Source organism: Thalia democratica, chromosome 8, assembly GCF_965202585.1.
Source record: "Thalia democratica chromosome 8, ktThaDemo2.hap1.1, whole genome shotgun sequence".
In the NCBI taxonomy this organism is placed as follows: domain Eukaryota; kingdom Metazoa; phylum Chordata; class Thaliacea; order Salpida; family Salpidae; genus Thalia; species Thalia democratica.
This window is the reverse complement of record NC_139172.1, coordinates 1-10,000: the sequence shown is the minus strand read 5'-3', so window position 1 is coordinate 10,000 and position 10,000 is coordinate 1. Positions and strand designations below refer to the sequence as shown.

Sequence of the window (10,000 nt, the reverse complement as noted above, 5' to 3'; positions counted from 1 at the left end):
CCGAAATTTCTGTACTTAAAAGGCGGGGCGCCCACTATCGACAAAAGTGTGCCAAAACCCACAAACGTTGTGTTACGCGCGCTAAGATAAACACAAGCCTGATTGCTGAAAATGTATTCTATTTGAATAAGGTAAGTATCAACATCAAGGAAGCAATTCCTTTATTATAAACTCATACTCTGATATGCGCTAATATTGCTCGTGAATTGTTATTTAGTTTAAAAATATAATTTATATTACTTTTATTTTATTTTAATTCTATATAATAACTATTTTATATTTTTATTAAAAATTTTCTTGTTCAGTTTCTAAGCAACCACAGTTACGTTTATATGTTTAATTCTATTGTATTCTATATTTATCGATAATTTAATAAATGTTTTAAAAGACTATTCTGGTTTTCCACGCTCTCTTCAAAAATGTGAGTTCTTTTAATTCTTCCACTTAATTATTCATTTTAAAGTAAAACAACTAGTTATACATATTATTATATTATAATGTATGTGTATTAGATACTATTATTTTATAACATAAACATAGATGAGTTATTAAATTAAACGTCAAATATTTTATTACCTAAAATTAAGTTAATCGTAAAATCTGATGTAGTATGAGATATTCTTTAGAAACTAACTATAAATATTCTTGAAGTAAAACAAAACCATCTATAAATAGAACAATGAGAAATAGTAAAACAAACTAAACACAACATGTTTATTTTAACATTGTTTTTTATTTAGTTTAATCACTTAATAAACTTTACTTCTAATCATAGTATTTAATATAGAATATAGTTAACAATCTTTTAAACAAAGTCTTAAATAAAGTTACAGGGAGTAATTGTAATTAAAACACCAAAAAAAAAGGTTTTAATAAAAAAAATACTTACATCAAGTTAAAATTTTATAAGGATTAATTTTAAAATATCAAATTGATTGTAAATCAAGTGCAAATAGGTTTTTTAAACAAACCGAAGGGTTTATAAAGGCTTGTAAACGCTTTCAAACGCCTACGACCATACCACACTGAGCACACCCCATCTCGTCCGATCTGGGAAGTTAAGCAGTGTCGGGCGTGGTTAGTACTTAGATGGGTGACCGCTTGGGAATACCACGTGCCGTAGGCTTTTGCTTTTTGAATTCATCTTTTTTGTACTATTTTTCTTTCTGACCTATTTATACTTATTACTCGTTTATTTACATTTCTTTAACGCTTAAAAGAAAAGTAAATTCTAGTTATTAGCAAATAAAAACGTAAGCCAATCAGATAACGTTATTTGCTGTTTAAACCAATTAGAGCGCTAAAAAAGTGGTTTGACCAGTTTGAGATATCGAAAAAATAATGGCACCATCTTGTAGAGTACAATTTTCTGAGTTAAAATTAATACAATTAGTCTTTTATACTAAAACTTAAAAGTTTTTTTGTCCAAAAACAAATAAAAGCGTGGCTACTTGAAAAATCAAACGAAAATAAATTTTGCACTTTTGTATTGTGAGTCATAATAAGTTATTTACTGTTACCAACAGATACTAGCAAAAGCTTTTTAAAGTTTTGTATTAACTTAATGTATTTGTAATTACTTTTACTTAATAGAAACTATTGAATTACGTTTACTTAGTTTACTTTTGTATGTGTATTAAATATATAGCAATTTTGCTTGAACTTAAATAAAGATTATTAAACTATTAAAAGAAAACTATCAAAGTTTACTAACTCAAAAGCTAAATCTTAGTTATATTGTTATAAACATTTATGTTGTAATTTACTAATAACTAAATGAGTTTATTTCAAACAAAAAGAATTAAATAATGTTATGTTATGTCAAGCCTACTATATGAGGTATATAGGTATATAAGGTATACAAGCTTATGTTTGAAAGTTATAATAATTAAAATAAAAATAAATATTTAGTTGGTAAAATTTGTATTTAATATGCTTTGAAATTAGAGTTAGTATAGATGTTTTTTTTTAAATATAATAAATATAAGTATTTAGTTACTAATAATAAACTAAAATACCAATTTTGTAGTTATTACAAAAAAAAAAACTTATCTTACTTAAAGTTCACTGTAATTGAAACATTATACAAAAGCTTTATAATTATAAGCTTTGAATAATTCTATTTGAATAAATAATAGATTCATAACTATATTCATGTTTGCATATTTAAATTATAAAAAGTTAGTGTTTTGTGTATTGACTTTATGATTATTTTATTTTAGTAACTGTTAGTTTTATACTTTAATAAAAGAAATATGGTTAACAAGTAAGTTAAAAATGAAAGAAGCATAAAAAAACACACTAATTAACTGCTTATTCAATAGTTTGATTATTTAATTATTTTTCTGTTATATAGTTTAATCGTATTGTATAAAAAATACAGAGGTTTAAAGTAAGTTTGAATAAAAATAAAACAAAACATATAATATAAGCATTAGTTAAAATACATAGTTTTTTTTTCTAAAAAAATTTAATTCTTTAATAATAAGTAGTAATTTAAATAAAAAATAATACAAGTAAAGTTATACAATATATATACTATAGTTTGTCAAACTAGGCAAACACTACTAGGCAAAAAACAAACTAGGCAAAAAACCTACAAAGTAGGCCACCACTACAATCCTATGTTCCAACTGGAAATTCAATGAGATCGTTACTGTACTTGTGATGAACGTTGATAATCCCCAAGATTGTAAGTCGAAGGCCTTACCCAACCTAACCAGCGCACTGGTTTTCTTACAACTGAATTAATCAACATTTATTATTGAATATAATCATTATTGATAGATAGAGGAATGTTGACAATCAACAACAGATTGTAGGTCAAAGGCATTACTCGACCCAAGTACCCACAACCTAGATTGAACAACATTTATTAGATAGATTTGTTTAATGATAGATAGAGGAATATTGTCAATCCACAACAGATTGTAAGTCAAAGGCATTACTCGACCCAAGTACCCACAACCTAGATTGAACAACATTTGTTAGATAGATTAGTTAGATAGATAAATAGTACAGTATAATCTCAAAGAATTTGAAGCCCGAACATTGAACGATAGTGGTGTTTCGTGACGACTAGCGGGATTCGATCTTACAACCTTCTGCTTATGAGTCAGCTGATAAGACCACTGACCCACCGCGCCACGACAAAGATAAAGAAATATTTTGCTATATAAATAGGTTGATTTTTATAATTTTGTTATACAGTGTCAATTACAGTGAACTTCAAGTAAGATATACAACAGTATATATATTTCCGAGTCTGACTTTGAGTACTTTTTATATATTATTAACAAGATTTTTTAGGAGTAATATCTGTTTAGTTCTTTAATATATCTTTAAAATAATAATATTTTTTAAGGTGTTTAAAACTTTTAGAAGCTGTATGTAATGTCTTTTAGTTTAATAGTTCTTTTAAATTAGTAAAAAAAATAAACATGGTTGAGTTATCAAATTAAACAAAATAGAACGTCAAGTATTTAATTACTAAAATTAATTTAATTAAAAAAAAATCTCAGGTAATCTAAAATGTCAGGAATTATTTAAAAATAAATATAAATTTAAAACTTATTATATTGAAAAGATTGATGAATAATACTCTTGAATGTATGCAATGTTTGTATTTGTAATGCAATAACATAAATGGATAGATCAATGACAAATTGTAAACATATTGTATTATTTTATTTTACGATTTTATTTTATTTATTTAATAATTCAATAAACTTTACTTCTACTTTTCCTGGTCTTAGGTAATTTATAGATAACAATTATTTAAACAAACACTTTTGTACAGTTACAATACAGTTTTAGTACAGTTTGGGAGTAACTGTTGATTAAAAAAACAAAAAAAAAGTTAATTCAGGTTAAAATTTTATAAGGAATAATTTTAAAATATCAAATTGATTGTAAATCAAGTGCAAATAGGTTTTTTAAATAAACCGAAGGGTTTATAAAGGCTTGTAAACGCCTTCAAACGCCTACGACCATACCACACTGAGTACACCCCATCTCGTCCGATCTGGGAAGTTAAGCAGTGTCGGGCGTGGTTAGTACTTAGATGGGTGACCGCTTGGGAATACCACGTGCCGTAGGCCTTTGCTTTTTGAATTCATCTTTTTTGTACTATTTTTCTTTCTGACCTATTTATACTTATTACTCGTTTATTTACATTTCTTTAACGCTTAAAAGAAAAGAAAATTCTAGTTATTAGCAAACAAAAACCTTAGCCAATCAGATAACGTTATTTGCTGTTTGCTTATTTGCTGTTTAAACCAATTAGAGCGCTAAAAAAGTGGTTTGACCAGTTTGAGATATCGAAAAAATAATGGCACCATCTTGTAGAGTACAATTTTCTGAGTTAAAATTAATACAACTAGTCTTTTATACTAAAACTTTAAAGTCTTTTTGTCCAAAAACAAATAAAAGCGTGGCTACTTGAAAAATCAAACGAAAATAAATTTTGCACTTTTGTATTGTGAGTCATAATAAGTTATTTACTGTTACCAACAGATACTAGCAAAAGCTTTTTAAAGTTTTGTATTAACTTAATGTATTTGTACTTAGTTTAAATTAATAGAGTTTATTTGGTTTACTTTATTATGTGTATTGAATGTGCTAGTATCTAAAAATAAATACAACTAAAACAAAACAAACAAGGAGAGTACTTGAATAGAACCAACACAATTTACAGACCAGTTGTGTACTAAATTTAAAGAAATTCTGAATAGTGAATATGCAATTATTATTATAAGTTCAAAGTTCACTTTAATTTAAATTAATGTATTTTGTAAATTGGTTTTATTTAATACGATAGTAGTGAATTACTTTATTTAATTTACTTTAGTATGTGTTGTATAACTTTATTTAAACCAGAAGCAAAACGGGATTATACTTTCAATAAACTACACAATTTACAGACCAGTTGTGTACTAAATAAAAAGCTATTGTGAATGGTGAATATGCAATTATTATTATAAGTTTATAAGTTCACAGTTTACAAAAGCTTTAGAATTTAGTTACTATTTTGTTCATATTTGCATATCTAATTTATGAAAAGTTAGTGTTATGTGTATTGGCTTTTTAATTTCTTTATTTGTAGAACTGTTAGTTTTATATTCTAAAGAAACATTTTTAAATAAATATGTTTAACAAGTAACTTAAAAATGGAAGAAATATATTGTATATATTGAACTATTTATATTTATTCTAGCTATTTGCTTAGTGTATTTATTAATGTGATTATTTTATTTTGTTGTTTGTCTTATAGTTTAATCGTATTGTGTTGAAATATATATATAACAAATACAGAGGTTTAAAGTAAGTTTAAATGAAAATAAAATAAGACATATAGTTGAAATATAAGTTTAAAAAAATAGTTTTTTTTTTTTTTTTTTTCTTTGTTTGTTTGATTGTTTGTTTATTATATAATCGCGACGTGTCATTTTATTACTTTTAAGCATACTAAATATAATAATAGGTATAGTTATAGGAAAAATTCAATTAGTTTCTAATGTAATAAAAAAGTTTATTTCCACAAATAAATAAATACCTGAAAAATCAAATGAAAAATAAATTTCGCACTCCTGTATTGTGAGTCATAATAGGTTATTTACTGTTACCAACAGATACTAGCGAAGGCTTTTTAAAGTTCTATGTTAATTCAATGTATTTGTACTTAGTTTTATTAAAATGACAGTATTGATGGTTACGTTTATTAAGTATGTTTATTTAACGTTATGTAACTCAAGTAAAACCAGAAGCAAATAAGGAGACTACTTTCAATAAACTACACAATTTACATACCAATTGTATACTAAACTTAAAGCTATTCTATTTTATTCTTGATAGTTATTTTAAAGTTATTAAATTATACAAATGTATTTTGTAAAGTAGTTTTATAAAGTTACTATAGTTTATTTAACTTACTATAGTATGTGTTATATAATTTTAATTAAACCAGAAGCAAAAAGGGAGACTACTTTAAATAAACTACACCATTTATTGTTATATATAACTCTAATAAAACCAGAAGCAAAAAGGGAGACTACTTTAAATGAACTACACAAATTAAAAATATATTATTATTTATAAATCAATCGTGTTGTGTTTCAAAATACATTTTTCAAATAATGTTTTACAAGTATTTATCAGTTATTTAGTTTTCTTTTTATAGTTTAGCCGTATTGTTTTATTTATTTGTTATTATTTTTATTTAATTGTTTGCTTATTATATTTATCGCCATGTGCTTAAAAAATAAAACAACTATAAAGGTTAAAAAAGTAAGTTTAAATAAAAATAAAATGAAACATACAAAATAAGCTTATGATTTTTTATTATTATTATTATTATTATTATTATTTTTATTTTATTGTTTGTTTATTATATCTATCGCCATGTGCTTAAAAAATAAAACAACTATAAAGGTTAAAAAAGTAAGTTTAAATAAAAATAAAATGAAACATACAAAATAAGCTTATGATTTTTTATTATTATTATTATTATTATTATTATTTTTATTTCATTGTTTGTTTATTATATCTATCGCGATGTGCTTAAAAAATAAAACAACTATAAAGGTTTAAAAAGTAAGTTTAAATAAAGATAAAATGAAACATATAAAATAAGCTTATGTTTGATTTTTTTATTTTACTTTTATTAAATTGTTTGCTTATTATATTTATCGCGATGTGCTTAAAAGAATAGAACAAATACAAAGGTTTAAATTGTAAGTTTTAAATAAAATAAAATGAAACATACAAAATAAGCTTATGATTTTTTATTATTATTATTATTATTATTATTATTATTTTTATTTCATTGTTTGTTTATTATATCTATCGCGATGTGCTTAAAAAATAAAACAACTATAAAGGTTTAAAAAGTAAGTTTAAATAAAGATAAAATGTAACATATAAAATAAGCTTATGTTTGATTTTTTTATTTTATTTTCATTTAATTGTTTGTTTATTATATTTATCGCAATCTGCTTAAAAAAATAAAACGAGTATTAAGGTTTGAAAAGTAAGTTTAAATAAAAATAAAATAAAAATATAAAATAAGCTTATGTTTTTTTTTTTTTTTTTTTATTATTATTATTTTTATTCAATTTTTTGTTTATTATATTTATCGCAATGTGCTTAAAACGATAAAACAAATATAAAGATTTAAAAAGTACGCTTAAATAAAAAATAATACAAATAAAGTTTATTTATAATAAATATATATATATTTAAAACATTAAAAAAAGTAGTTTATACATATTTTTTTTTATTTATTTCTTTTAAACATATTAAATAAAGTATAAAAAAGTATTAAAACATTTAAACGTAGCATAAATAAGCTTAAAACATTAAAATAATCGAAAAGAAACAAAGAAATTGAAAAAAATCGGAAAAAATCGGCAAAAAAAGTTCAACAGCAACATTTGAGCATCATACACGTATGCATTACTTTACACTAGTGAGAGAGACGTGTTTGTGCGTTCGGTCGACTTGACGAGAAAGCGGGCTTAAAGCATTACTGTTTAGCACCCGAGGCGCGGCTATTGCAGCGGCGGCGAACGTGCTATGTAAACGCATTGGAGCAGCGTATGAAAAACTACAAGCGTCCAGCGGCGGTAGGCTTATAGCTTTGCGAAGTCGTCGAGACGAGTAGCCGACGCAGGCAGGCACGGCTCGAGGCGGGTAACTGCAGCAGACAGATGGCGTGTTGCTGCTGACGAGTTAACCGGCAGAAGGCAAACGGTTGGTCGGGAGAAAGAACAGTCAGTTGTATAGCTGCATGCTGCAGTCGACGCGGGCTGGCGCTTTAAACAGCAAAAGGCCGGCGCCGACTTTCAGTAACGTTCGCAAGGCTTTTAAGCCGAGTGATAGAAAAGGTCTGTATTTATACAGTAAAAACGCTCAGTCGAGCAACGGGTTTAAACGCCCTCGGATAGTTATCTGGTTGATCCTGCCAGTAGTCATATGCTTGTCTCAAAGATTAAGCCATGCAAGTGTAAGTACGAGCTCACGTACAGTGAAACTGCGAATGGCTCATTAAATCAGTTATGGTTCATTTGATTGTACGCTTTTACATGGATAACTGTGGCAATTCTAGAGCTAATACATGCGTAAAGCGCCGAACTGACGTGAGGCGCGCATTTATCAGACCAAAACTAACCGGCTTTCGGGTCGTTACAATGGTGACTCTGGATAAGCTTGCGGATCGCACGGCCTAGTGCTGGCGACATCTCATTAAAGCAACTGCCCTATCAACTATCGTCGGTACGGTATCGGCCTACCGAGGTTGTAACGGGTGACGGAGAATCAGGGTTCGATTCCGGAGAGGGAGCCTGAGAAACGGCTACCACATCCAAGGAAGGCAGCAGGCGCGCAAATTACCCATTCCCGGCTCGGGGAGGTAGTGACGAAAAATAACAATGCAGACCTCGTACGAGGTCCTGCAATTGGAATGAGTACACTTTAAACTTTTTAACGAGTATCCATTGGAGGGCAAGTCTGGTGCCAGCAGCCGCGGTAATTCCAGCTCCAAAAGTGTATATTTAAGTTGTTGCGGTTGAAAAGCTCGTAGTTGGATATAGGGACGGCGAGGTTGGTCGGTCGAAAGGCTAGCACTGGCCTTGTTGTTCTTGTTGGTCGGTGCCTTCGCGGTGCTCTTAACTGAGTGTTGCGGTGGTCCGGCAAGTTTACCTTGAAAAAATTAGAGTGTTCAAAGCAGGCTTTACGCTTGTATAATGTTGCATGGAATAATGGAATAGGACCTCGGTTCTATTTTGTTGGTTTTCGGAGCACGAGGTAATGATTAATAGGAACGGACGGGGGCATCCGTACTGTGCCGTTAGAGGTGAAATTCTTGGATCGGCGCAAGACGAACGACTGCGAAAGCATTTGCCAAGAATGTTTTCTTTAATCAAGAGCGAAAGTCAGAGGTTCGAAGACGATCAGATACCGTCCTAGTTCTGACCTTAAACGATGCCGACTAGCGATCGGGCAGTGTCGAACTTAAGAACTGTCCGGCAGCTTCCGGGAAACCAAAGTCTTTGGGTTCCGGGGGAAGTATGGTTGCAAAGCTGAAACTTAAAGGAATTGACGGAAGGGCACCACCAGGAGTGGAGCCTGCGGCTTAATTTGACTCAACACGGGAAATCTCACCCGGCCCGGACACAGCGAGGATTGACAGATTGAGAGCTCTTTCTTGATTCTGTGGGTGGTGGTGCATGGCCGTTCTTAGTTGGTGGAGCGATTTGTCTGGTTAATTCCGATAACGAACGAGACTCTTACTTGCTAAATAGCTGCTCGACCCATTGGGTCGGAGACAACTTCTTAGAGGGACTAGTGGCGTTTAGCCACACGAGATTGAGCAATAACAGGTCTGTGATGCCCTTAGATGTTCGGGGCCGCACGCGCGCTACACTGACCGGATCATCGTGTGTTCCCTAGGCCGAAAGGTCCGGGTAATCCGTTGAACCCCGGTCGTGCTAGGGATAGGGACTTGCAATTGTTTCCCTTGAACGAGGAATTCCCAGTAAGCGCGAGTCATTAGCTTGCGTTGATTACGTCCCTGCCCTTTGTACACACCGCCCGTCGCTACTACCGATTGAATGGTTTAGTGAGGTCCTCCGATTGAGCCTGGTACGTGCGGCAACGCACTCGCCGGTGTTCGAAAAGACGATCGAACTTGATCATTTAGAGGAAGTAAAAGTCGTAACAAGGTTTCCGTAGGTGAACCTGCGGAAGGATCATTAACGAATCGAAATTTGATTTCAAGCGACGTCTCTTCTTCGAAGGGACCGAGCCCTGTAACTGTTATAGTTCGGTCGCGTTGCTTTCTGACAGCGGGAGTAATAATTCAGCACGCAAGTGCTGGCGCGGCCGCTTCTTTTTGAACACGATTTTTTGGTTGCATTGAGATTGATTAACACGAGAGATCTCTTAGCGGTGGATCACTCGGCTCGAGCGTCGATGAAGGACGGAGCTAGCTCCGAGAAGTAAT

At 30.2% G+C, this 10,000-nt stretch overlaps 3 non-coding genes and 1 pseudogene across 3 annotated transcripts; all 4 read left to right on the top strand.

The window, feature by feature from the left end:
* The first annotated feature begins 1,007 nt into the window (after positions 1-1,007).
* Positions 1,008-1,126, top strand: LOC145843466 (5S ribosomal RNA). Its single transcript, XR_014370252.1, has one exon. It is a non-coding gene; the product is annotated as a 5S ribosomal RNA (ribosomal RNA).
* A 2,855-nt stretch (positions 1,127-3,981) lies between these two features.
* LOC145843455 (5S ribosomal RNA) lies at positions 3,982-4,100 on the top strand. Its single transcript, XR_014370241.1, has one exon. It is a non-coding gene; the product is annotated as a 5S ribosomal RNA (ribosomal RNA).
* Positions 4,101-7,944: 3,844 nt separating this feature from the next.
* Positions 7,945-9,752, top strand: LOC145843467 (small subunit ribosomal RNA). Its single transcript, XR_014370253.1, has one exon. It is a non-coding gene; the product is annotated as a small subunit ribosomal RNA (ribosomal RNA).
* Positions 9,753-9,934: 182 nt separating this feature from the next.
* On the top strand, positions 9,935-10,000 carry LOC145843470 (5.8S ribosomal RNA; annotated as a pseudogene; the record flags this gene model as incomplete).